The 27,936-nt window shown below is 42.1% G+C and overlaps 3 pseudogenes; all 3 read left to right on the top strand.

Annotated features, from left to right (window-relative positions):
• The window catches only part of LOC146812841 (epidermal differentiation-specific protein pseudogene), a 28,242-nt pseudogene extending 24,600 nt beyond the window's left edge, over positions 1-3,642 (top strand).
• LOC146812840 (epidermal differentiation-specific protein pseudogene) lies at positions 1,026-25,729 on the top strand (annotated as a pseudogene).
• Positions 24,814-27,936, top strand: part of LOC146812839 (epidermal differentiation-specific protein pseudogene) — a 24,815-nt pseudogene continuing 21,692 nt past the window's right edge.

Genomic DNA, 27,936 nt, shown 5'->3' with positions numbered 1-27,936 from the left:
GAGTATAGAACCTGTCTCCATGTAATTGTCATTTTATAAAACTTAACTTTTCAGGTACTGCGCTTTGCACTTTGGCTCTGTGGGTTGTGACACAATGTCCAGTATGTTCTTGAGCTGTACTCCCCTAGGCAGGTGTAGCCTCTGTATATGACCCCTCATTTTGCCATTTACATTTTACAAAATGAACTTTTAGGTTGTGTCATCATGTCCAGTATGACTGACCTTGAGTCATACTCTCCTAGGCAGATCAGCACCTTATTTTTGAGGCCTCAAAAAGTGTAGACCCTGGGTCGTTTCCATATATAACCTTTTATTATGTTTTCTGCACATAAAAAAAATAAAAGTAAAACATTCCTTCAGGCAGTGTACTTTGAAATTTAGCTTTATGGGTTGTGTCATTTTGCCCAGTAAGAACCTGAGCCATCTGTGCCTTAAAAAACACAGACCTTTTTCAGTTTCTGCATATGATTCTTCATTATGTATTCTGCACTTCACCTTTAGGCCTGGTATTTCCACCTTAGCTCTATTATTTAGCTGTACACTTTTTATCAGTACCCTATACACATTAACATCCCGGGGCCAGTGGCATTTCGGAATTACTACCATCTGCACCATCATGACCCACTACATGTACGTCATTAGCTTGCAATATCATCCTTAAATGATTTTAAGGAAAAAGGGGAAGCTGTTGTGATCAGTGTTGTAAGTTTTAATGCAATGTTTTAAAGTTTTGTTTTAATCATATCATGCTGTAAAACATGTTCTCATATAAGGTTTTTATTTCTGTATTCTCTCACACCGTGATATTTTCGTTTTCATGTAACTTGTAATGATTTTAAGTAATCATACAATAAACTTGTCATTGACATTGCCATCAAAATATACCTTCTTTCCTTTTAAAAGAGAGGAGCCAGTATTGTGAATTTTCACACAATCATGCATGATTTTTCTCCACTGACCAGCTGTCGTTTTGTAACACAGGGTCATCACAGAAGACAATTTTGAAACTTCATAGCTGATCACCATGAACACCATCACTGTCTATGAACTTCACAAGTTCCAGGGGCTCCAAAGGACCTTTACAGCAGATGTTGTGAATCTGGCACAGGAGAACTTCGGAGACTGCATCTCGTCTGTGAAGGTGGTGGGGCAGCCATGGCTAATGTACGATCGTCCCAACTATCAAGGATCGTTCAGTGCCCTAGAGGAGGGAGAACATCCTTCCATTGAAATGTGCGACAAAGCATCTTCTCTGAGGCTGATCACTGAAGACCTGACCAATCCAAAGATCACACTCTATGAGAATCCCAATTTCTCTGGTAGTCAAACAGTTCTGACTCAAGAGACCAATTTAATGTTTGGAAACATGAATGATGAGATATCCTCCCACAGAGTCCACAGCGGAGCATGGCTTCTATACGAGCATCGAAATAGAGGGGGAAGGTGTATTGTAGCCAGGGCTGGTGAAAATCTGGCAAACTATCGTGATGTTGGTTTCAACGATCTAGTATCTCACGTGTATCCTCTGTGCCCTGGGAAACCCTCCATCACCGCCACACTTCTGTTGGACAAGAAAAAGACAGATAGTGAAAAGAACATCCAGGCAGATCAGTATTTTTACATCAACAACACAGACAGCGAGCAGCATTTCACCGCTACTTCTTGCAAAGAGTTTGAGAAATATGTCTCCCATAGCTTTGAATTCAGCAAGGTGTCTTCAATCAAGGTGGGTGCCTCATTTACCTTGCAAGGAGTGGCCAATATTTCGTCAGAGGCGTCCAACACCTTCTCAGTGAAGAAAGATGAGGTTGAGACATTCACCACAAGCAAAAAAGCAGAGTTAAGTTTGCCGAGGAAGGTACCGCCACGCACAAAACTGACTGTCAGTTTCATGAGCAAGGAGGTTTTGATCTCAGTTCCAGTGGAGCTGAACATTTTACAGGGTAGTAAGGCTGTGATTGAACATGGCACATACCACTGTCAGTCTGGCACAGATATCTACATTGATGTGCAATCTGACACCATTAGTAAAGTGTAGTATCAGTCACACTTTCTTCTTGTTATGGGCTACGCCTCAACATTCATATGCTATTCTTTGTTTATGCTTTTTTTTAAAACAGAGATATCTTCAAAGGATTTTTTTAGAGCTTCCATTTTCACACAGCATATTCCACAAAACATCCTTTGCTAGCAGACAGTCATCCTGGGACTCAACTAATGCTTGATGCCATAACATTTGTTTTTCTGGTAGGTTAACAATGAACGTTGACCGCTTACCAGAATGTCAACCAATGGCATATATGGACTGGGTCACTGGTTGTCATTGCTACATCAAATGTTACCACGAGTCAGGGAGACAAGGCCATGTGCTAACCGCTCAATGGATCTCACTGAGACACATGTGTATGCCTGGGAGCTTTATAACTTTGGGCAGTGCTGTGCTGTGATTGGCCAGTGTGCATGTGTGCTGCACTTCAAGCTGACTCTCTCTTCGGGTGCTTGGTGGCAATGATTCACTGTGACAAAGCTTCAGCCATTGCTGTGCCATACCTTCCCATTGATGTTTACTGCTGCATCAGTGCCTGTCTGCTCTCAGCAGATATTCTGATAAGCAGGGCACAAGTCAGAAAAAAAGAAGTGGGGGGACTTACCAGGCTAGGCAGTATGCAAGAGAAAGCATGATGCGTGCCATCACAGCGCATAATGTCACGACGCGTGACATTGCACATGACATCACAAGAAGTGACCTCACTGGAAGTGACCTCACTGGAAGTGACATAACAGGAAGTGGCATTAGATATTAAGAACTCACACATATGTATATCAGGTATATCATGACTACATTTAAGTGCATTATGAGATTTAACATATGCGATTTGGTGTTGGGGTTGTGCCAAAAAAATGGCGCAATCCCAACGCAAAATCTGGGCCTCAACTAATACATTTATTTTTTTAAACCCTGCCACAAAGAAATTGGCAACAAGGAGGCACATGGCAGTTGATCTGTTCTGCTTAATTGTCTGCAAAGTTTGCATCTTAAAATATTTTATTGTGTTGAGGCACCTGCTGCAGAGGTGCCTAGTAAAGCTCAGGGAGCAATAATAACGATAATGGGGAAATAACTCTGGAGGTTAACACGTTTGTTGGAGAGATCTGTGTTTTGTCGGGTCCCAGAAATGAATCTAACTAGTATAGAAGGTTAATGTGTCTCCTGCAAAGCACTTTATGTAACATGCAGATGCCAGATTCTTATCTTATGTAGAAAGGTAAGTCGGTTACTGCTTTGAACAAAGAGATCCTTTGTCACCTGCAGTTCATACATTTGAATCCTTGTAATATAGCACAGCGAGCTATGAAGGACATGTGACTCCAACACCTTGTAAACCTGTCTCATGTAACTCATCTTGTACATTGATTCACACATGTACATGATTTGTTGTCGATGTATAATGAGAATGTTACGTAAAGAGTTCTGACACCTTGCACTGGGTTGCATAGCGTTAAGAACTAAATAAAATAGTGCTATTGAAATTATTTGTGTAAATACTGGGACAGGCCAACACATCTGACATTCTTACAGTGCATTCATCTCTTATATACAGGGACGGAACAAAGGCAAAAGCATGTCTTTCTTAAGTACCTGTGAAGAGATAACAAGTTGGGTGCCTTTGTTTCCCCTCCGTGGCCTTTACATTTAAGTCTGAGGTTCCAGGACCCCTCCAGTCAGGATATACAAACAAAACAAGGTCTGTTAGCCCCTTAACTTTGGTCCAGCTGGAGGTGAAAAAAAAGCTCCCTCGCTGCCTGCACTTTGCTGCAGGGAATGTAAAACAGATAACCTTTCGGCACTGCTGAACGTGTCCCTTGTCTTAAAATTACACCAGGACAAGTTCAGCATATTTCTGTTAGGCCCAACTTCTTGACAGGGGGGACGGAGTCCACACTGTGAAAATAGTGGGTGGACGCCATGTACCTGCTTGTACCCCCGACTTGTGCCCTGCTGCTAAGCCCATACTGGCCATTGTATGTCATTGCAGCAACAATGTCTGCTTTGTACAACACATAAGAGAAGTCCACACTATATATATATCCCCTAATTATATCTGCTAGAAAGATCTCTGAAAACATGTGCAAATCAAACTAATTCACGCCCTAGAACCTACTTGTCAGAGCTGCACGAGTGTTATTCTTCTGTCCACAGGACATGAGCCAAATTCATACAGCAACTGTGTGTTACTGCTTTTTTGGAGTCATACTTCTCTCCCAAGGGCCTTAGTTGGTGTACAATATGATAGGTTACTGGGTGTCTGCTCAATGTTTTTTATAAGCCAAATACTGGCAGCAAGAGCATAAGTCTGGACGAGTAGGATCATCTCCATGGTTTTCATTATCAGAAGAGCACACTTGCAGAATTGGAGCCCAATTCACAAATAAGGGTCTAAAGCTGTACTCAAATATGTACACCTACATTCAAGTGTAGATTTACAACTTTCTAGAATGCCCAAACTTTTCCAGGAAAATACATGTTCCAGGTGTAGGTTTTCCCGTCTGAAGAAGGTCATATGTCATTCACAAAAAGATCTCATTCCTCTGCAGATTTACCAATAACAGAGAACTCCACACAAAGGGAATAAAAGCCCCTGTGCAAACACACATTTGTTTTTTTGGAAAACTTACTTGCCTTACAATCCCAGCAATTTAGCAGATGATAATTCCTCTTCTTACATGGCTGATCTACAACTCTTTCCAGGCAAGAAAGAGGAAGAAGAAGAACTTGTAAATGCCCACAAACATCACTAACCATACCTTGGAATGCCCAGTTCCCACCCTTGAGCAGAATATAAGGCAACGCAGGATGCTAATAGGTTAATGCCTGCCTGGAATCACTTTATGAGTTTCTGGCAGGTGCAACTTAGGTACATTAGCATGTGTCAATATTCATCCAATGAGTCAGTGGCATAGCAAGGTCACCGTAGGGCCCTAATGCAAGCATCAAAAACGGACCCCCTTTGTAGAAATAGAAAACATTAATATTTCTGCAGCAGAGTCCCCTCCTGGATCCAAGCCCCAGGTTTCATTGCACCTGCTGCACCATTGGTAGCTACATCCGAGAATGGAGAAACATTCAAGCGCAGCTGTACTGGATTACTGGACTTTAGATTGTTTGTCATTGTTTTCTCATTATATGACATTTAGCTGGTATAGGTAGAATATTTGTGTACTTATTTTAATCTAAACAAATAACTCCCCAGGAATTGAAATAGACAATGTTAATTTTTGTGCATGTTTGTGAATTTAGGATTACTTTTGGTTTGGGGTTTTTCTCCAGTATGGGAATCTAGTCCATGATAAATGTTTTCATTTCCTGTATGATTATGTCTGTTTCTGGTTGAGAGTGAATAAATCAAAATGTTCAACAGTTCAAGAGTGCAGTTGAGTGATCATTATTTTGAATTGGAAACCTTTATCGGCACCATCACAGCACTGATATATTGGATGTTTACCTAAGAGTCAGGGGTAGCAAAAATGACTTCAGTTACTTTGACCTCAACCCGCATGATATCAAAGGAAATTGACACACAAGATCTTTGACTCTGATGGCATCACAGGAAGTTCCTCTATCTTTATACAGTTGTAGATCAAAATATTGACTACTAAAACATTGAACTACGAAAATATCTTGACAAAACATAACGTCACACACATTATAATTTATAAAAACAAATACAATGTATTAGATGACATAATTGCCATCATGCAGTTGAATGAAACAAAAGAAAGAAGATAACACTCTGCCAGAAATATTACAGAATAATTTAATTATTTATCAAGATATCTATCATGGGATTCATGGCATTAAAAATTGCAACAAGATTTAATAAGGCATAGGTGCTCAGTGCTCCAGTGATTACACATTGGAGTGACAAAGAGAAATAAATGTGTGTTCGGAAAGAAGGGCAAGGATGACACAAAGAGCAGTGCTGTTGGATAAGGACCATATTCAGGTAGCATTAGTTCATGCCAGGGCATTTGACCCTATAGTCAACAGCTCTTCAATATCACAAGAAATGGGGAATCATCATCAAAACCAAAATATAGTAGGAGCCAGAGGCACCTAGAACACTTAAACAAATCATTAAATGAAGAAAAATGAGGGCCAATGACTCAGGAGAACAAAACCTAGGAATCAGAACAGAAAGATACATTTACATAGAGTCTAGCCTTGCAGTCAACATTAAAGGTAGATATCAACCTAACACAAGGACAAGTCGCCTAAAGCTTCTTATGAATTCGCCTGCACAAACGAATCAAACAAGAGCCTGATAGATGTGTTTTAATGATTGTAACAAGTGCCAACAGTGCAAGGGAAAACCACGACACACTGGTTGAAAAAGGGTGACACACCAGGAGGTTCTTACCACTGGCAATGCCCATTTTGCTTGGAAAGTCTAAAAATAAGGGGACACATTAAATACAGTACACAGCAAAAAAATAACAAGGAATGCATGTAAAGGTAGTAAAGGAAAAGGAACTTACCCACCCAACTGATGCAGCAGCTGGCTCAAAAGCTGGACCACAAATGTTATACTTTTCAACCATGACCAGAGGTCGCACCTCTCAAGACCATATCCAGTTGTGCAAGTCTTTAAACCCTTACTGTATAGTCTCTTTCCATTTGTGGATCCCTATAGACATAGCAGTGATATAGGTACAATATGTTTCTCAATTATAGCACAAATTCCACCCTCAGGGTGTGACAACGAGATGCCCACAATGTTCCGTCCCATGCATTAAACCCTGTTTACGCATGAGTCAGAATCATGAGTATGAAGGTATTTAGCACATCCGATATTTATTAGATACATTAATTACCTCAATGCTTGTTAAATTTCCGCAGGCCAAACCTGCCGAAATCTAACACGGGAAAATATACTGTAATTACGGTATCATGCAGATGTTGGTGCATTAAACACCAAATTCACCATGTAATTCACCATAAATTCATAATAGGTGTTATTCATCAGACCCAATAAATAAAATACTGGCGGTATTGTTATTTATCAGAAGCGATAAATATCAGCTATACTCGTAATCAGGCTCTGTTTGGCTTAAATATAACACAGAGTCATTTATGTCAATCAATTTTCAATTCAATACAAGTTTATTTAGACCAATGGTCCTCAAACGTTTTTAAAAACTACATTAATACAACTACTAAAATGACGGTTCTTAATTAAAACATCATAAAAATTCATATAATACACTTGGATTTCCTTTCAACATTTCATATAACATAGGCCACATAAAACAATAAAACAAACATTTCAGATCTAATCACGTTTGAGAAATTCTTTAACTTTTTGGATGAACTTCCCCATGGCACAAGCTATGTCTAAAGTACTCATTTCTGTTAAAAGGTTTACTGCTTGAACCCTGTTTTTAATATCATACTTTTTAAAAATTGGACGTAAAATCTCTATTCATATATCTAAAACCTCCTGACAATCCAATAATATATATAAAATGTCACATGTTGTTCCCAAAGTGAAGGTGCATTTTCCCTTGCTGTCAATCATAGATCTTTTTACCCCATTATTCACATAGCAAGGGTTAACCCCAATTCTTAACCTTAGCAATTCTCTTCTTAACCGACTGCTAGGTAACCTAACAATATAAGTGAAATATTTATAATTTTGCCATGCAGAAGCCATAAAACGTACAGAACTTTTCCTCAAGAGGTAATCTTGGTCCTGCGCTCGAGAAAATTATTTTCCCAGGGACCTAAGTCCCCTCTTGTCAACCTCAATTAGGAAAGTCTGGGGGCACAGCGTAACCTCCATCGTGTAACACGCTTTAGTGATGTTAGCTCTAATCCCTTTTGCCCACGTTAGCTCGCTCTTTACAATCTCGTTTCTGCACCATTGCGAGATTTTATAATCTTCTCCCATTCCCAGATGCTGCCAGAATCGTAGTAGGGCCATACAAGATTTTATACCCCATGAGGTGATTCCCAATTCTAGTCTCACCGCCTGGACCATTGAAGACTTGGGCAATGAATATACGTTTTTCAGTATTTTTCCCTCCTCAATGTCCCATCCGTTTTTGGCACTCAAATATAGCAATTCAGCACCGTGCAAAAATTGTGGTGGTACCATTGCTGAGTAAGTTATTAGGACCGGTCTGTCAGACATTTTGCCATAAGCACCGTTGGATTTTTTTAATCCACTAACCGATGCTGATGACCTCAGCTTTAGTGCATCGAGGTGGGTAGGACATTGCAGACTTTTCTCGAACCACATTCCCAGGTACCTATATTCTGCTACCTTTTCCAACCTCTCGGAGCCCAGAAACCATGTAAACGGTTGTATGTTGGAACAACGAGTTCTACAACCACGACTTCCCTAACAACAAGGTCGCAACCACGACCTCGTCTAAACCACAACATTTTTTCACCATGCATTCCTTTGCCATGTTTTTTCGTGGTAAAGGAATGCGTGGTAAAAAAAAAATGCTTCCAATCTAGTACCCCGATCCCTCCAACCCTTAATAACCAATTACACCCACCCTAAAAATACCACAGATATTAAAATACATACATCATGATAAATCGTATGCCCTGTTGGGCATTGTACCCTGTGTACAGTGACAGCGTAACGGAGAGATAAAAATAAAACCAGACCGATCTGAGGTCACACCTGTCGCTTCCAGATTACTTGACACAAAACCTCCATGTAGGGCTCTCAAACAGTGCTACCTTTTCAATTTTTAAATAACGGCAGCGTCTAGTGCATTTCATAACCTTTCACGTGAACCCCCCACTATGTCAGTCTAAACCTTATAACTTTCAACCTCTCACCCCGCCCTCACCACCAGAATCTGAAGTCATGCAATGTCCATGCACTGTCCATCTAAGTTGCTAGAATCAGGGAAAAAGAAGCACAAATGAAGAAATATAAACAGGTTCGCATAATTAGTGCACAGATCCACTTGCACAAAAAAAACTGGTAGTCAAAGCAGGGAGTGAATGCTTTTATGCGTGTGAGACATTACCATTCTGGCGATTTAAAGAATAATGAACCCTTATTGGAATATATCTTAAGGTTTTCAAAAGTCACCTCTGGGTTCTGTGCCTAGATCGAGCCTCACCCAGTGTCTGACGCTGACAAACAGCACCCTAGAGATGCGTAAACAATAATGTAATAGAGGTTTAGGGATACCCCTGGTTTTTTTGCAGTTTTTCGTTATATAGCGCTAACTCGACCCGAAAGTATTGGAGCGCTTTTACATGAACACCATTTACATCACACGAGGACACATTCATTTTTAGTAGGCACAGGGAGATTAAGTGATTTGCCCAGAATCACAGGATGTTGAACCGTCGCCGAGACTGGATCTTACGCCGCATCCTCCCCTTCCCCTTCTCTCCATATAATTCACTAAAATATTAGTATCACGTGGACAAGTCTTATGAAAAAAAAGTAACATGTTAATTAAAGCAATGGAAATTTCAGCATTAACAGCAATTACCATATGGAACACGGTGTAGAGGTAAACGTGTTTCTGTTGCTATCACATCTGTCTGGTTGGGCACAAAAACAATTATTATTATTACTAATATTACTACTGATGCTACCAACACAACCGTCTTTGCGTTGCTGCACTTTGCATCAATGTCGTGACCTTCAATTTAATTTCAAAATGCATTCAATAAAAAACACTAATGTCGTACTCTAGAAATGTTTTTAAATACAATTACATTAATGCAGGAGATAATGTTTAGTGTCGGGGTTTTGCTTCAAATCACTCAGCCTTAACCACGTACATGCGTGGTTAAGGCTGAGTCGTTGTTCGGGCAAGTCGTTGCTCGGCTTTCGTGACTCCGGAACTTGTTGTTCCGGAGTCGCTGTTCAGGATGTTTGCCCATGTAAACCCTATTTTCCTCCGACCAAAACATAAGATCTTTGTCTTATCAACAGTATTCATTGAACCTGTTTAGCTTTCTTTGCAGACCAATCTCTGTTTGATCAATAATTACAAGGTCGTCCGCATATAAAAGACATGAGATATGTTTCCCGTCTTGATTCAGACTTTTCCCAGTTACAATACCTAGGATTGAATGTAAGTCTGCAATAAACAAGGAAAAAAACAAGGGGGCCAATACGCACCCCTGCCTCAGTCCATTGCCAATCTGAATTTTCTGAGATAAGCTCCCCTCTGCATCTAAAATTATCTGGGCCCTATTATCGGTGTGAAGTGCTTGAATCAGCCCTAACAGATCCCTAGAGATGTTATATCCAGTCAAAGTCTCCCACAGCAGTTCCCGGTCCACTAGTTCAAATGCTGTGCGGATGTCCACGAAGCAGCAGAACAAACTTCCCCATGCTAGATTGACTTCCGCGCAATGGACCAGAGCGCGAACCAGTGGTCAACCGTTGAATGTCCCTCTTTGAGCCCCCCCCCGTTCCGTGGGGCACATTCCGATTTACTTCTGCCCAGTCCTAACGCCTTCCCAAAATTACTTTTGCAAAACCTTTGTCTCCTATGTCTAGGAGATTTATTAATCTGTAATTCTTCGGGGCTTTTAAATCTCCTTTTTTGGGGATTGGTCTTATGATTGCTCCTCTCCAGTTTCCTGGAAAGATGCCTGTGTTAAGGATCCCCTGAAACATTTTTGCAAAAAACTCTGCCCACCACTCAGGCCTAGATTTTATAATCACTGCAGGCAGATTATCTGGGCCTGCGGCCCGGGTAAGGTTTAGGCTAGATATTATTTTTCTAATATGACTGGAGGTAAAGTGCTCCTCCCTCACTCCTGGCAAAGATATTGTTATTACTTTCTTTAGCAGTGGCCACTTCCCATAAATTTCCCCCAAGTAACCCACCCAGTCATCTTCGGGAACAACACAGTGCAGAGACCCTAATATTTTGCCGGAACTTTCTTGGACCAATTTAAAAAAAACTTTCACATCTTTGGACTCAATTACGGCTAGCATACTTACCCAACAACTATCTTTATAGGTTCTTTTTTTGTTCCTAATAATCGTTTCATATTTTATCCTTAATTTCTGTAGAGTAAGGGACATTTCAGCATTATACATTACCCTAAGTCTTCTTTCCCTTTGTCTAATATATGCTTTTGCTTTATGACATTACTCATCAAACCATGGTCGTTCTTTATTATGGGATCTATTTTTACTAACTACCCTGGGTTTACTACATTTAATTTTCACCCTTAGGCATTCCTCCAGTTGTCTTATTGTATTTTCATACCAATGCCATTTTTGATTGGAATGTTTTCTAATGAAAGGGTCTGCTGTACAGCACTTAATTTTCCAATGTGCTCCTCCGATATGCAGGTTGCAAGCCGCTATGGGTAATCCACATGTACCTGAAGAGGTATCTCTCTCTGTTTTCACCTTGTTGCATATAATTTGGTCTTTAGAGGATAGTGATCACCACGCTCCACTCTTACCACCCCGAAGTACTTAATTCATTCAAAGTTCCAGGCATGTGTAAACACATAATTTTCACCCTTAGGCATTCCTCCAGTTGTCTTATTGTATTTTCATACCAATGCCATTTTTGATTGGAATGTTTTCTAATGAAAGGGTCTGCTGTACAGCACTTAATTTTCCAATGTGCTCCTCCGATATGCAGGTTGCAAGCCGCTATGGGTAATCCACATGTACCTGAAGAGGTATCTCTCTCTGTTTTCACCTTGTTGCATATAATTTGGTCTTTAGAGGATAGTGATCACCACGCTCCACTCTTACCACCCCGAAGTACTTAATTCATTCAAAGTTCCAGGCATGTGTAAACACATAATCTATAGGGCAGGGTTTCTGGCCTATCGTAAATGTGTGCCTTGCCGGCCGATCAGCCTCCATTCTCCCATTCACACATACCAAGTCCATAGAGCCCAACAACTGTCCTAATGCCATATCTTGGGCCAAATTATCCCCACTAGGAAATATGGCAACCTCTATATTATAGGAGATCAACAACTACTTACTCCATGGATCTATTCTACGGGGGTCTAATTTGTGGTTAAAGTCGCCCAACACCAAGAATACATCCTTCTGGTAGTTATCACATACAGTCATCATATCCTCTTTTAAATTTCCCAGTTCCACCTTATATTCATCCTCCTTTCCCTTCTGTATATAAACATTAAAAATAACTATACCTTCATAACGTGGGACGGGTTAATACATTACAGATTCATAACTAACTTGCAGGTGGTGAGATACGTTTGTGTGTATTGGAGGACAGTCGTGAAAGGAGAGAATACTAGCAGGAGACAGTGAAGGCCAGTCGATAAGATAAGGTCAGGAAAGAATAGTGTGAGCCAACAGATAGTTGAGACGCGGATTAGAAAAGCCAGACAGGGATTAGTGTACTCGGCTAGTTCTAACACCAGCTTTGCAAATAGAGGCTGAGGGCGTATTTCGACACCGGGCTACAGAAAAAGCAGAATAGACTTTGTTCGCCGTGCTGCCTGAGTGATGGCAACATAAAATGGCGGCGGGCCACAAAATGGCGGGTCGATTCGATCGTGATCGAAAATCAAAGTTCCTCAGACCCTCCTTTTGCCAGAACTCAGGCAAGATAGACTCATGTTAATCTGAGTCCACGTCAATAGCCATGAGGTCATCGAGCTGTTGCTGTAACATCATTCTTATGTTTTCCGTTACTTGTGGCTTGGGTTTTGGGATGCACATAGTAGCACAAAAATTACAGATAGCGGGACCACAGTGCATACAAAGGCAACAGGAAAATATAATGGTCAGGATTATACCAAGGAACGTCAATGCTTTCCAACCCCATTTGGACAGTAGTCTCCAAAACCATTTCGTTAAAGACCAATCTCCTTCGTCCTGATGAATAGACTCAGAGATTATGTGCAACTTGGAGATAGCTTGGTATACTGTTGGAGCGTCATTAGGAATAAAAATACAGCAACTTGACCCGATCAATTTGCATACTCCACCACGATCGGCAAGAACAAAGTCTAAGGCAACTCGATTTTGCAAGGTCATAAGACGATCCGCCTGTAGTTTTGCCGTGATGTTACTTAAAGCTCCTACAGTGATGTCTATTGTAGTCTCTACGACACGGACCAATTGCCTTATATTTCTGCTGTTAGCCATGGGACCCCAGAAGGGAAGAAAACCTTTAAGGAAATCTCCTCCTTCCTGTCCTGCTGTGTCCTTTGAATCAATAATCCCTCTGCCATATCGGGTTTGGTGATGATTTGCGGAAGCAGTGTAAGTAGGGGGAAGAAGAAAAGCTATATAACAAGTACCAGAGAAACCCGTTGGTAAACAAGTATAAGCTCTATCATAGCAGATGAAATAGGTGCCTTGAGACGGCACTAGAGGAGGCGAATTTTGAGAGGAATAAATGTACGTGTGGGAGCAGTTACTCTTTTGTGTAGTGTCAGAAGAGTGATTGTTTATCTGCAAGCAGAAGTTACCCTGATGTGGTATAGTCCAGATCGGTGAGGACTTTCCTTTTCCAACCTTACTATTGAGACTCGACATGTATTGGGTGATGTTCCAATTGGTGTATGCTTTTCTTTCATCGATGGAAATTTTACTATTTTCCATGATTTTAGCCATAACTACCATACCCTTAATCAAGGAACTGTGACTAAAATCTGGATAATTAATTTGTGAACTAACGGATCGTCTCAATTTGCTTTGATAAGCGTTGGAGAAGATGACGAAGTAAGCCCAAGCAGAACCTTCATAAGAGAAAGGAAGGATGAGATATGGCATTCCTTTCTCTGTGGTATGTGGCATAAGACCACACACCCAACAATCAGTTGTATTAATCACTAATTTGTGCTGATGTAATAGCTGGATAAAAGAATTGTTATAATACTCAGTTCTTCTGACGAGTTCATGTGAAGGGAGAGTATAAAAGAGGTGTGGAGAGATAGTTGAGGAAGGCAAAGAGGAAGAAGGGGAGGTCTTTCTTGGCTGCAAAGCATAAATTATCCACCCAATAATCGCCAAAACAATACATAATGATATAAGAACACATATAGTTATACTAAAACGACTGTACATTATTTTACAGGATGTTTTCTTCATTTCATCTCTTCTTTCTTTATTACTTAGTGTAGTTTCCATCTTACTAATGGATGCTCACGGCAATTTTCCTCAATCACTGAAGTCACGATGCTCTACCGTCCTATGACACTGAAGATCCTGCAGACCTATTGTCACTATTCAGGTCGTGACCTAGACTCCTAACGTGACCCTGCAACTGGGATAGAATACTACACAAGGGAGAAGAAAGTCTTAAATGTTCTTTAGCCTGGATCTCAAGTTGTAATGTTCCTTCCCCGGAACACTCTGATTTTGGAACAATGTTTGTGGTTCAGTCGTATCCAAGCGACGATGCGATGGAATTGCTTCCTGTAAAATGTCGTCGTCCTCTTTCTCAGACAGTGTCCCATTCAGGTGTGCATCACTAAAAGGCACGAATCGTGGAGTCTTTTCGCTTTCACAGTCAACAACCCCTCTACGAACCCACTGATCAAAAGGCAAAGGCACTTTCTTGCAATGCACACCGTGAATCCAATTTTTCTTTCCTTCAACTTTAACTGCTGTCCTTGTAGTCAACAAAACCATTCGAGGCTCCCGCCACCTGGGTTGTAGATTGCTGGACCTCTGAAAATTCTTCACAGACACCCAGTCACCTGGTCGGATGGAATGACCTGGGTCTGTGGAGGCCTCCGGCAGAGCACTCTGAACCTGTTGATGAAGAACACGCAATTTAGTCGTAAGGTCATGCAGATAATCAATCAACATTGGATATGGCAAGTCTGAGAATTTCTTAGGGCGAGGTATTCCCCATACGTTGGCCGGACGGCCAAATACCACTTCGTAAGGGCTAAGTCCCAAACGAGAGTGTACTGCAGTTCTGGTGGATAGCAGGGCTAACGGCAAAGCATCAGGCCAATTGAGTCCTGTACTTGCTTGAATCTTTGCTAACTTCAACTTCAAAGTTCCATTGTAACACTCTACTAAACCCGCTGATTGTGGATGATTTGCCGCATGGAACTTTTGCTTGATTCCAAGACCTGCACAAACTTTCTGCATGACTTGGCCAACAAATTCGCTCCCATTGTCACTCCAGACAATGCGCTGCAAACCAAACCTGGAGAAGAACTCTTTTAGTAGGGTTTTAGCTGTGGATAGGGCTGTATTATCTTTCAGAGGGTATGCTTCTATCCACCTCGAAAAGGCGCATATTACCACCAGAACATATTTGAGGTTGTTGCATCGCTCCATATGAATGTCATCAATTTGCAACACCTCAAATGGATATGTCGGAGGAGCAAAGTGACCTGCTGGAGCTGGGGTTCCCTTTCCTGGGTTGTACATTAGACAAACAATGCAGTGCTTTACTACATTGTCTGCACATTTTGGGATATTTTCATTCTGCCACACTGGTGCCAGAAGTTTACAAATGCCTTTTGCTCTTAAGTGGGCTGGACCATGAGCCATAGTAACCACTGGGAGAACATAGGCATCTGGTAACAGCCAACGTTGATGTTCAGATAGTTCCACCCAACAACCCATCTCATCTAACATTCCCGTACTTTCTTTCCACTTGCTCAACTCCCTTTCTGAAGCCTCTTTCTGAATAGTTTTCACGCTTTCCACTGTATTCTCACACATTCCTCTCTCTCTGACCCAATTCGCAGGGCCTGCCACAAACATTCGACTCTTTGAATCTCTCGCTGTTTTCTTCGCTATTTCGTCTGCAAATGCATTTCCTCAACCAACATCATCCGTAATCTTCTTGTGTGCACTACACTTCACTATCGCTATTTGGGTGGGTAAAGCAAGTGACTCAAGGAGATCAGTCACTAACTGACCATGCTGTATTTTGGTACCATGTGAAGTGAAGAAACCCCTCTCTTTCCAGAGACGCCCAAAACTGAACGCTACGCCAAAAGCGTATTGGCTGTCAGTGTACACGTTCACTCTCTTTCCTTTTGATAAAACGCAAGCTCTCGTTAGTGCTATCAATTCTGCTGCTTGCGCTGAATTGTGTCTAATGCGTGCAGTTTCCACAATCGTATGTAAGGTAGTTACAGCATAGGCTGAAACCGTATCTCCATTAGGCATCTTAAAACAAGAACCATCTACCCAGAGAGTCCCATCCGGACTCTCTAGCGGTGTGTCTCTTAGGTCAATTCTTCCTTTTGTCTCTTCCTCAGTACGGAAGAAACAATCATGCTGATCCTCAACACTCTCCTCATTTGGAAGGGGCAACAAAGTAGCTGGATTCAGGGTATTACATCGTTTGATGTGTATGTGACTAGCCAAAAGCGTCAGCTCGTAACCAGTTAAACGTGCACTCGTAAGATGCTGTGTGTTTGTTCTGTTTAGCAAAGTATCCACTGCATGTGGCACCATAACAATGAGAGTGTTATCCAACACCATTCCAGCAGACTGTCGGATAGAAACTGCTGCTGTCGCTTTGAGACAACTGGGCAATGCTTTAGCTACGGGATCCAATGTAGCCGAAAAATAGGCACATGGCCGCTGTTTGTCTCCAAATTGCTGTGTCAAAACTGACAATGCACAACCTTCTCTCTCGTGAACATAAAGCGTAAAAGGCTTAGTGTAATCTGGGGTGCCTAGTACAGGAGCAGAACAGAGAGCGGTACGTAAGTCAGTGAAACTTTTTTGGCACTCATCAGTCCAAGGAAGGGGCTGAGGCGTATCTTTTAAAGTCAAAGGTTTGGCGATCAGGGAGAAGTTAGGGATCCACTGTCTACAATAGGAAGTGATACCCAGAAAGGCACGTACTTCCCTTTGTCTGGATGGCACAGACATTCGCACAATCGCCTGTATTCGTTCTGGTGTAAAACGTCGTCCCTCCTTTGAGAGGAGATGACCCAAGTAGGTAACCTCTCGACAAACATATTGTAGTTTGGAAGGTGAAACCTTGTGATTCAGTTTAAACAAGTGGCGCAACAAAGCAACAGTGACATCTTTGCAGATATCTTTTGAATCGGCGGCGACTAACAAGTCGTCCATGTATTGAATAAGAGCAGCACCAGACGGCAAGTGAAAAGTATCAAGATGACATTTTAAAGCTTGGCTGTAAATGGAGGGACTTTCACAGTAGCCTTGGGGTGCGCGCTTAAACCGGAAGCTTCGGCCTCCAAGAGAGAAGCCAAAAATGTCCCTACTCTCTTCTGCAATGGGAATACTAAAGAAGGCATTCTTTAGATCGATAACAGAAAACCAAGTCGCTGTGGAAGGTATCATTGTCAACAAAGCAGTGATGTCTGGAACAACAGGAAATTGTGGAATCACATTTTTGTTTACTTCTCGCAAATCAATTACGAAACGGTACACAGGAGGCTGAGAAGGATCAGTACGTTTAAGAACAGGAAGAATAGGACTATTACATGTGTTACCTCTAGTTTCTTCAACCACATCCTTCCGAATTAAGTCATGAATAATTTCCAAAAGCGCTCTCTCACCTTCAGCAGAAATTCTATACTGTGGGATACGTGGTAATTCAACATTGGGCTTGAGAGTGACAACATAAGGCGGAATCTCAAGACAGCCCACATCGTTCAGACCCGTGGCCCAAAGTGCTGCTGGAAGAGAAAGTAATTCAGGAGGAAACTGATCTTTGGACAAATACATTGGGGAGATCAACTTCTGTCCTAGAGTAAGATGTACGCCTGAAGGAGAACAATATATTGTAGCATGCATTCTTTTCAATAGGTCTAGACCCAACAGATTCTCACCGCAACCATTCGTTAACAGAAGTGGAGCTTCCAAATCATAGAGACCAAAATAGGCAAAGGGCAAGAAACTGGATTGCGAACAGGGGTGCCAGAGAATCCTACAGAAACATTCGTTAAGCCAGACAAAGGTGCCCCAGGGAGTTTTGAATGAATGATAGAACTTCTCATTGCTCCAGTATCCAGAAGAAATGGCTCTGAAACACCCATTGTAGTGATGTTAACATAAGGACCATTTTGATCTACTGGGATTGGCACAACTCCCTTACTTTGTCCATGGCTGTCCTAGTTAGCATGAAGACTCTCACTCTCGCCTTCAACATAATGGTCTTCATTGTAATACTGTGTAGATCTCACATTTTGCTGATCAAAATAGTTCACGGAATTGGGAGAAGGAAGGGTACGCTGCTCTTGAGTCAACACACCTCGACCTCTACCTCTGTTTGCTGACTGGAGGCCAGCACGACCTCGTGGAGCAGATAACGCTCCATTTTGCTGCAATAAAACCGGACAACTATTCTTAAAATGACCTTCCTCTCTATAATAGGCACATTGATTAGGACCTAACAAAGGTCGCAGATTGTATGGCTCAGGTTTTTGATACAACCTCTGAAACTGTGGAGGCTGCTGAATTTGAGGCTGAGCATAACGTGGCAGATAGGCTTGTTGCAAGAGAAGCTTCGTTTTTAATTCTTTCGTCTTTTTCTCTTGCTTTTCTCTTTCTTCTTTGTCCCTATTCTCAAAATATTGTGCAGTAGCCAATATCTGGGCAGAAGAAGAAACAGCCCATGAACTTTCTGAATCCTTTAATTTGTGCAACAGCTCGGGAAGCAAATTGAATACAAATTTGTCCACGAATAATCGCTGTCCACCCTCGGTAGCCATGTCCTGACCACTTTGGTCGATAAATGTCTCCTCGAAACGAGTAAAGAAGCCAGAGACACTTTCATCTTTCTTTTGTTTGCATGCTGCTAGTTTATCCCAATTAACTCTCAGTGCAGGCATCATAGTTTTCATTAACGTGATGATTCTACCAGGAAGTTCCGAGATCAGAGCGTCAGGCTTTGCGCCACCCACTTGGTCTCTATCTGTATTAGTTATAACATCCCAAGTAGCTCCTAGTTCCTGTGCGTGATCCTCTCTACGAATCTTAGCCCATATTGTCTGTGGGACTACATTATCCATTAACATATCGATGTCTGCTAGGTTCATAATGCAAGCATCAATTGTCTGCGATAATTCTTTATAATAGCCTGCAGGGTTCTTACGAGGATCTGGTAGAGTCTGTTTAAGAGCCAAAACTTCAGATCTCTTCAAAGGGACATGTACCCATATACGTTGGAAATGAGCAAGAATAGGTGCATTACCACCTACAGCTGCAACGGCCTCCTTCCAAACTAGGGGAACCTCTCTCATAGGGTAATTTTACGACATCAGTTTAACCGACAGATCGGAATCAAGAAAAATCTGAGAAAACAATAAGGATCTCTAAGAGATAAGTGTCCTTACAGCTTCCTCAACTTTAGAACCTACAATAAGTCCTTTTTCAAAATCCGCCTGAACATTTAACAGATCTTGTGAGATCAGACTCAAACTCACATCTTCCCATTCTTTAATGAGAATGTCGCACATCACATTGAAAACATATCTTTGCGTAGCCGCATTCCATTGCGAAAAGGTAGGCATAATATCAAACACACTATATTGTGGACCCTTCTTGATCCATCTTCGTGCAAGAGAGTCTAGCTTCTCTCGTTCCTCAAAATCTGGGAACTGACTACGAGATTGTCTTCGAGCAAAAGCCGGAGACACATTAAAGGCTCCAAAGAAAGGAGATAGAATACTAGTAACAGAGTCTGTGAGACGCTTATGTATAGACGGTGAATTAGACATTAGAACTGGAGACAAAGAATTAGGGGAACTGACAGGAGAAGAACTGGGAATCGCAGGAGGAGCAGAAGGCAAAGGAGATCTGAAATTAGGAGATGAAGGTAAAGAAGTTGAGACTAATGGTAAAACAGGCAAGGGCGGTAATACTGGAGGAGGCAAATGCTGAGGAGCCGGAACCGGCGGAGGTACCACTGGCAGCTGAGCAGGCTGTAACAGCTGAGGTACATTGGCATTTTGCGCATAAGGCGGAGGCAACCTTAATAAATGAGACATTAGGGGATCTTCTTCTATATCTTTCTTGTTATCAGAAGGAGAAACAGGCAACACCGGATAGCATTTATCTATCGCCATACGATGTTGTCTTTCTGAAATTTCAGTCGCATTATCAACTTCATCATTTCTAAACTGTTGGGCAGCCTGTATAATTGTCATACCCTGTGCTTTCCTATCTCATTTTGCTTGTTTAATTTCTTTCTGTTTGGCTTCCTTACGCCAAAGGCGGAAAGAGTCAAACATTGCCGGCCGGGCTTTTCTTTTGAACAAAACTGCTTCTAAATTATCTAGCACATCAGGATCGAAGCTACCGTTTTCTGGCCATTTGAGAACACCATCTTTCTTCGTGTATCGAGTCCATGTCTCGTTAAAGGCAATGGGGCCGATACCATGTTTTGAATAGAGCTCATATGTGGGAGTTCCAACCGAAGGAATCGGACAAGAGTCCTCAAGTCGGGAGTCCCTATTACAACCAAGACAACAAATTCTTCCAAACTTAGTCAGACCAGGCATCTCGAGATGTCTCCGGACTGTTCACAAACTTCAAGGGAGTAAAACTCAGTTTACGCAGCACAAAAGCACTTACCCTCTGCTTTATCTTTTGCAAAACATAAATCTAAGAAGCCTAAGAAAACCAAACAAAGAACCAAATTGTGGGCGCGACCCACGAAAATACTTAACTAAGGACGTCTTCTTCCACCAACAGAGGCCCTTCTATCGTCTCGCCTTACCATACATCATCAAAGAAATGGGCCAAAGCAGGTCGGCAGTCAGGGCAGCGGTCGTCAGTAGCCGTCAGGAAGGAGTAACCGCGCTGCAAAAGACCTTCGGACCACTTTCGACATACAGGGGTCGCTTAGTGTGGCTCGCGAACCCTCCGGAATTTTCTTGCGGGGTTCCTCACGACCTTTGAGCAGAACCGGTACCACTGAAGCCGCCCAACGTTGGGCGCCAGTTGAAGAACCAGAACCTTTTGGGCCTGGCGATGCAGGGTACGCCCTATGTCTCCGGAGTTCACCTGCTTCGCTACACAGAGACACGGGACACTCTGTCGGTGTTAGAAGATTGGATTTATTTAGCTGCAGCTAGTACAGTTATCCTAGAAGTACACAAAGTAGGTTCTCAGGAGACTGCCACTTCACTCTGTGGCGCATCAGGTTAAATACTATACAAAATACAATTATTAACGAAATACACTCCCAGAGCATATATAAAAGAGCCAATAAGGAAAGTTGGAAAACAAAGCGGAACCAATAGAAAAGGTTTGAAAATAGAAATATCGGATGACTCGAAAAGACCTCTCCTCCAACTGTGTTTGTCACCCCACCCTCAGGCTAATACATTACAGATTCATAACTAACTTGCAGGTGGTGAGATACGTTTGTGTGTATTGGAGGACAGTCGTGAAACGAGAGAATACTAGCAGGAGACAGTGAAGGCCAGTCGATAAGATAAGGTCAGGAAAGAATAGTGTGAGCCAACAGATAGTTGAGACGCGGATTAGAAAAGCCAGACAGGGATTAGTGTACTCGGCTAGTTCTAACACCAGCTTTGCAAATAGAGGCTGAGGGCGTATTTCGACACCGGGCTACAGAAAAAGCAGAATAGACTTTGTTCGCCGTGCTGCCTGAGTGATGGCAACATAAAATGGCGGCGGGCCACAAAATGGCGGGTCGATTCGATCGTGATCGAAAATCGAAGTTCCTCAGCAGGGGTTATTTTAGGAGTATAACTCCCTTATCCTGACTAGAAGGAAGGGTCCCTACTTGGACAAAGGTGCAAGCCATTGCCAACTAGAGACCCCCATTTCTAACAGTACTGCTTCAGGTGTCAATGCAATGGGCCTATGCCGAAGGCCTACTACCCTTCTATCAACAAAGGAGGGTTAACAGTGGACAATATAGTTGTCCTCTCATACCTAGCTCATCAAGCCGCAACCCACAATTCACTGCCCTTGTTTGCTTATTTCATCAACTACTCAACAGCATTCAACCGAGTTGCCCGGAACATCTTATGACAGAAGCTAGCGGATTGGAACGTTTGCCCCAAATTACTACGAGCAATCATGTCCTTATATGCGAGGACCCGGGTTCTACTTAAACTCACGTGGGAGATGGCCACCTCTAAGATGGATACTGACTGAGGTCTGAAACAGGGCTGTCTGCTGGCGCCTATGCTATTTAATCTATACACCGCGGATCTGGGCAGACCTTAGCATGAGCCAACCTAGTCACCCCTAAAGTTGAAGACTGGAGGATTCCACTCATGCAGTATGCGGACGATCTAGTGCTTTTCAACCACACAAAATCTGGTCTGTAAAATGCCCTCAATGCTCATAACACATAAAATCTCAGGAATGAGCTTGTGACTAATGAGAACAAAACTAAAGAAGTTATTTTGGGGAGATATTCTAACTTGGCGGTTGGGACCACGGAGGCTGGACTGCTTTCAACATTATAACTATCAGGGAGCATTACTTGACAGCCCCACAATTACTGCCATTTAGAGGGTGGTTCATGCCAAACCTCTCCCCTCCCTCAACTATGCCCAGCAAGGATTTCCCAGCATGATGGGAACTGCCCAAGATAAGATCCAGTTTACAGCCTACAAGAAGTTACTCCACTTCCCATCTCACACAAGGAATACCTTGTTCAGGTTGGAATTTGGTCTGGTGCATCACAACCAGGAAAGATAGGCAATCAATATTATAAGGTGCAACTACTCACCCGTGACGGTCTTAAGGTGCTGATTGTTGCTAAATAATATTTTCAGGCAACAGCCGCCCCCAGCAAGACCATGAAGAACCTAATAAAAACTATTTTTACATCTGCAAACAACCACTGGTCCAACAATCTGGCAGTAGCTAAAGAATGTCTACAACTTGAAGTGGAGAACTGGGACAACAATGTGATTAATTAAACTTGCATTCGAACCACAATAAAAAAAACATGAGAAATGGACATGGACACACTCCTTGCCTGGGCTTCTCATGAGACAATAATGGCGTCACAACTGCACAACTCAACCAAGCCCCATCACCATCAGGCAGTAGAAAAGCACATTGTAAAACTTACACTATTGGCCAGATTAGACCCGCTTCTATTCAGAGAATTAAACCCTACATGGAAATACCTCGATAATATCAACAGTTGTAGACAATGTAACTTCAGACGAGAATTGTTGGCACTAATAATTCTCTGCTGTCCAACATTGCAACATCCCAGCTGACTCCTACTGAGGCCTATATTCTTACAGCAAAAGATTCTGTCGGCCAAAGAGGCTGACCCTCTTTTGAACACCCTGGAATCAGTGGCGGACAAGGCCAAGTTTTGGGAAATTTGTAATGCAAGCCCACAACTTGATAAAGAACATGAGTAGTCTACAGTCTTCACAACTTGAGGTTCATCTCCCACTGTGGGCAACATGAAATGGGGTTTGCATTGAAGTAACAAACTTTGACTAACCCTGTTGCTGGAACTTCACAAACTGTGCAATTTTGTGTCTGAACGATATAGACCTCAATCTGGTACATACAACTGGTACTTAGTCCACTGTGGTCCCCTATCAGCCATCATGACTGGCCTGATCTGGAGCCCCCCCCCACAAGAATAATTATGAGGCTGGCTGTTCTTTACAAGCCACACTCTCCTAGGCAATTTAGCACCTTAACTAAAAGGCTGGTTGTCACAACACATCTTGATCAATTGCACTGCCTCTGCCAAAAAATTGTGGACCTTAGGTACCATGAGTATAGGACCTGTCTCCATGTAATTGTCATTTTATAAAACTTAACTTTTCAGGTACTGCGCTTTGCACTTTGGCTCTGTGGGTTGTGACACAATGTCCAGTATGTTCTTGAGCTGTACTCCCCTAGGCACGTGTAGCCTCTATATATGACCCCTCATTTTGCCATTTACATTTTACAAAATGAACTTTTAGGTTGTGTCATCATGCCCAGTATGACTGACCTTGAGTCATACTCTCCTAGGCAGATCAGCACCTTATTTTTGAGGCCTCAAAAAGTGTAGACCCTGGGTCGATTCCATATATAACCTTTTATTATGTTTTCTGCACATAAAAAAAATAAAAGTAAAACATTTCTTCAGGCAGTGTACTTTGAAATTTAGCTTTATGGGTTGTGTCATTATGCCCAGTAAGAACCTGAGCCATCTGTGCCTTAAAAAACACAGACCTTTTGCAGTTTCTGCATATGATTCTTAATTATGTATTCTGCACTTCACCATTAGGCTTGGTATTTCCCACCTTAGCTCTATTATTTAGCTGTACACTTTTTATCAGTACCCTTTACACATTAACATCCTGGGTCCAGTGGCATTTCGGAATTACTACCATCTGCACAATCATGACCCACTACATGTACATCATTAGCTTGCACTATCATCCTTTAATGATTTTAAGGAAAAAGGGGAAGCTGTTGTGATCAGTGTTGTAAGTTTTAATGCACTGTTTTAAAGTTTTGTTTTAATCATATCATGCTGTAAAACATGTTCTCATATAAGGTTTTTATTTCTGTGTTCTCTCACACCGTGATATTTTCGTTTTATGTAACTTGTAATGATTTTAAGTGATCATACAATAAACTTGACATTGGCATCAAAATATACCTTCTTTCCTTTTAAAAGAGAGGAGCCAGTATTGTGAATTTTCACACAATCATGCATGATTTTTCTCCACTGACCAGCTGTCGTTTTGCAACACAGGGTCATCACAGAAGACAATTTTGAAACTTCATAGCTGATCACCATGAACACCATCACTGTCTATGAACTTCACAAGTTCCAGGGGCTCCAAAGGACCTTTACAGCAGATGTTCTGAATCTGGCACAGGAGAACTTCGGAAACTGCATCTCGTCTGTGAAGGTGGTGGGGCAGCCATGGCTAATGTACGATCATCCCAACTATCAAGGATCGTTCACTGCCCTAGAGGAGGGAGAACATCCTTCCATTGAAATGTGTGACAAAGCATCTTCTCTGAGGCTGATCACTGAAGACCTGACCAATCCAAAGATCACACTCTATGAGAATCCCAATTTCTCTGGTAGTCAAACAGTTCTGACTCAAGAGACCAATTTAATGTTTGGAAACATGAATGATGAGATATCCTCCCACAGAGTCCAGAGAGGAGTATGGCTTCTATACGAGCATCGAAATAGAGGGGGAAGGTGTATTGTAGCCAGGGCTGGTGAAAATCTGGCAAACTATCGTGATGTTGGTTTCAACGATCTAGTATCCCATGTGTATCCTCTGTGCCCTGGGAAACCCTCCATCACCGCCACACTTCTGTGGGACAAGAAAACGACAGAGAGTGAAAAGAACATCCAGGCAGATCAGTATTTTTACAACAACAACACAGACAGCGAGCAGCATTTCACCGCTACTTCTTGCAAAGAGTTTGAGAAATATGTCTCCCATAGCTTTGAATTCAGCAAGGTGTCTTCAATCAAGGTGGGTGCCTCATTTACCTTGCAAGGAGTGGCCAATATTTCGTCAGAGGCGTCCAACACCTTCTCAGTGAAGAAAGATGAGGTTGAGACATTCACCACAAGCAAAAAAGCAGAGTTAAGTTTGCCGATGAAGGTACCACCACGCACAAAACTGACTGTCAGTTTCATGAGCAAGGAGGTTTTGATCTCAGTTCCAGTGGAGCTGAACATTTTACAGGGTAGTAAGGCTGTGATTGAACATGGCACATACCACTGTCAGTCTGGCACAGATATCTACATTGATGTGCAATCTGACACCGTTAGTAAAGTGTAGTATCAGTCACACTTTCTTCTTGTTATGGGCTACGCCTCAACATTGATATGCTATTCTTTGTTTATGCTTTTTCTTAAAACAGAGATATCTTCAAAGGATTTTTGTAGAGCTTCCATTTTCACACAGCATATTCCACAAAACATCCTTTGATAGCAGACAGTCATCCTGGGACTCAACTTATGCTCGATGTCATAACATTTGTTTTTCTGGTAGGTTAACAATGAACGTTGACCACTTACCAGATTGTTAACCAATGGCATATATGGACTGGGTCACTGGTTGTCATTGCTATATCAAATGTTACCTCGAGTCAGGGAGACAAGCCATGTGCTAATCGCTCAATGGATCTCACTGAGACACATGTGTATGCCTGGGAGCTTGATAACTTTGGGCAGTGCTGTGCTGTGATTGGCCAGTGTGCATGTGTGCTGCACTTCAAGCTGACTCTCTCTTCGGGTGCTTGGTGGCAATGATTCACTGTGGCAAAGCTTCAGCCGTTACTGTGCCATACCTTGCCATTGATGTTTACTGCTGCATCAGTGCCTGTCTGCTCTCAGCAGATATTCTGATAAGCAGGTCACAAGTCCTAAAAAAAGAAGTGGGGGGACTTACCAGGCTAGGCAGTATGCAAGAGAAAGCATGATGAGTGCCATCACAGCGCATAATGTCACGACACGTGACATTGCACATGACATCACAAGAAGTGACCTCACTGGAAGTGACCTCACTGGAAGTGACATCACAGGAAACGACATCAAATATTAAGAACTCACACATATGTATATCAGGTATATCATGACTACATTTAAGTGCATTATGAGATTTAACATATGCGATTTGGTGTTGGGGTTGTGCCAAAAAAGTGGCGCAATCCCAACGCAAAATCTGGGCCTCAACTAATAAATGTATTTTTTTAAACCCTGCCACAAAGAAATTGGCAACAAGGAGGCACATGGCAGTTGATCTGTTCTGCTTAATTGTCTGCAAAGTTTGCATCTTAAATATTTTATTGAGTTGAGGCACCTGCTGCAGAGGTGCCTAGTAAAGCTCAGGGAGCAGTAATAACGATAATGGGGAAATAACTCTGGAGGTTAACACGTTTGTTGGAGAGATCTGTGTTTTGTCGGGTCCCAGAAATGAATCTAACTAGTATAGAAGGTTAATGGGTCTCCTGCAAAGCACTTTATGTAACATGCAGATGCCGGATTCTTATCTTATGTAGAAAGGTAAGTCGGTTACTGCTTTGAACAAAGAGATCCTTTGTCACCTGCAGTTCATACATTTGAATCCTTGTAATATAGCACAGCGAGCTATGAAGGACATGTGACTCCAACACCTTGTAAACCTGTCTCATGTAACTCATCTTGTACATTGATTCACACATGTACATGATTTGTTGTCAATGTATAATGAGAATGTTACGTAAAGAGTTCTGACACCTTGCACTGGGTTGCATAGCGTTAAGAACTAAATAAAATAGTGCTATTGAGATTATTTGTGTAAATACTGGGACAGGCCAACACATCTGACATTCTTACAGTGCATTCATCTCTTATATACAGGGACGGAACAAAGGCAAAAGCATGTCTTTCTTAAGTACCTGTGAAGAGATAACAAGTTGGGTGCCTTTGTTTCCCCTCCGTGGCCTTTACATTTAAGTCTGAGGTTCCAGGACCCCTCCAGTCAGGATATACAAACAAAAGGAGGCCTGATGGCTCCTTAACTTTGGTCCAGCTGGAGGTGAAAAAAAAGCTCCCTCGCTGCCTGCACTTTGCTGCAGGGAATGTAAAACAGACAACATTTTGGCACTGCTGAACGTGTCCCTGTCTTAAAATTACACCAGAACAAGTTCAGCATATTTCTGTGGGGCCCAACTTCTTGACAGGGGGGACGGAGTCCACACTGTGAAAATAGTGGGTGGACGCCATGTACCTGCTTGTATCCCCGACTTGTGCCCTGCTGCTAAGACCATACTCTGGCCATTTTGTGTCATTGCAACAACAATGTCTGCTTTGTACAACACATAAGAGAATTCCACACTATATATATATCCCCTAATTATGGGGCATAATTACAAGCTGGCGAAAAATTATCCAGCTTTTGTGGCCGTTTTCGGCCGAAAAGCGGCGATAATTTTATCGGCTAATTAGCAAGGCCACGCTAACGCGTGAAACCTTGCTTTAGCGTGGGGATTCCTAACGCCCAGC

The sequence above is a fragment of the Triturus cristatus genome, chromosome 7 (genome assembly GCF_964204655.1).
Source record: "Triturus cristatus chromosome 7, aTriCri1.1, whole genome shotgun sequence".
Lineage (NCBI taxonomy): Eukaryota > Metazoa > Chordata > Amphibia > Caudata > Salamandridae > Triturus > Triturus cristatus.
The sequence above is the reverse complement of the archived record's forward strand: the minus strand, read 5'-3'. Positions and strand labels throughout refer to the sequence as shown.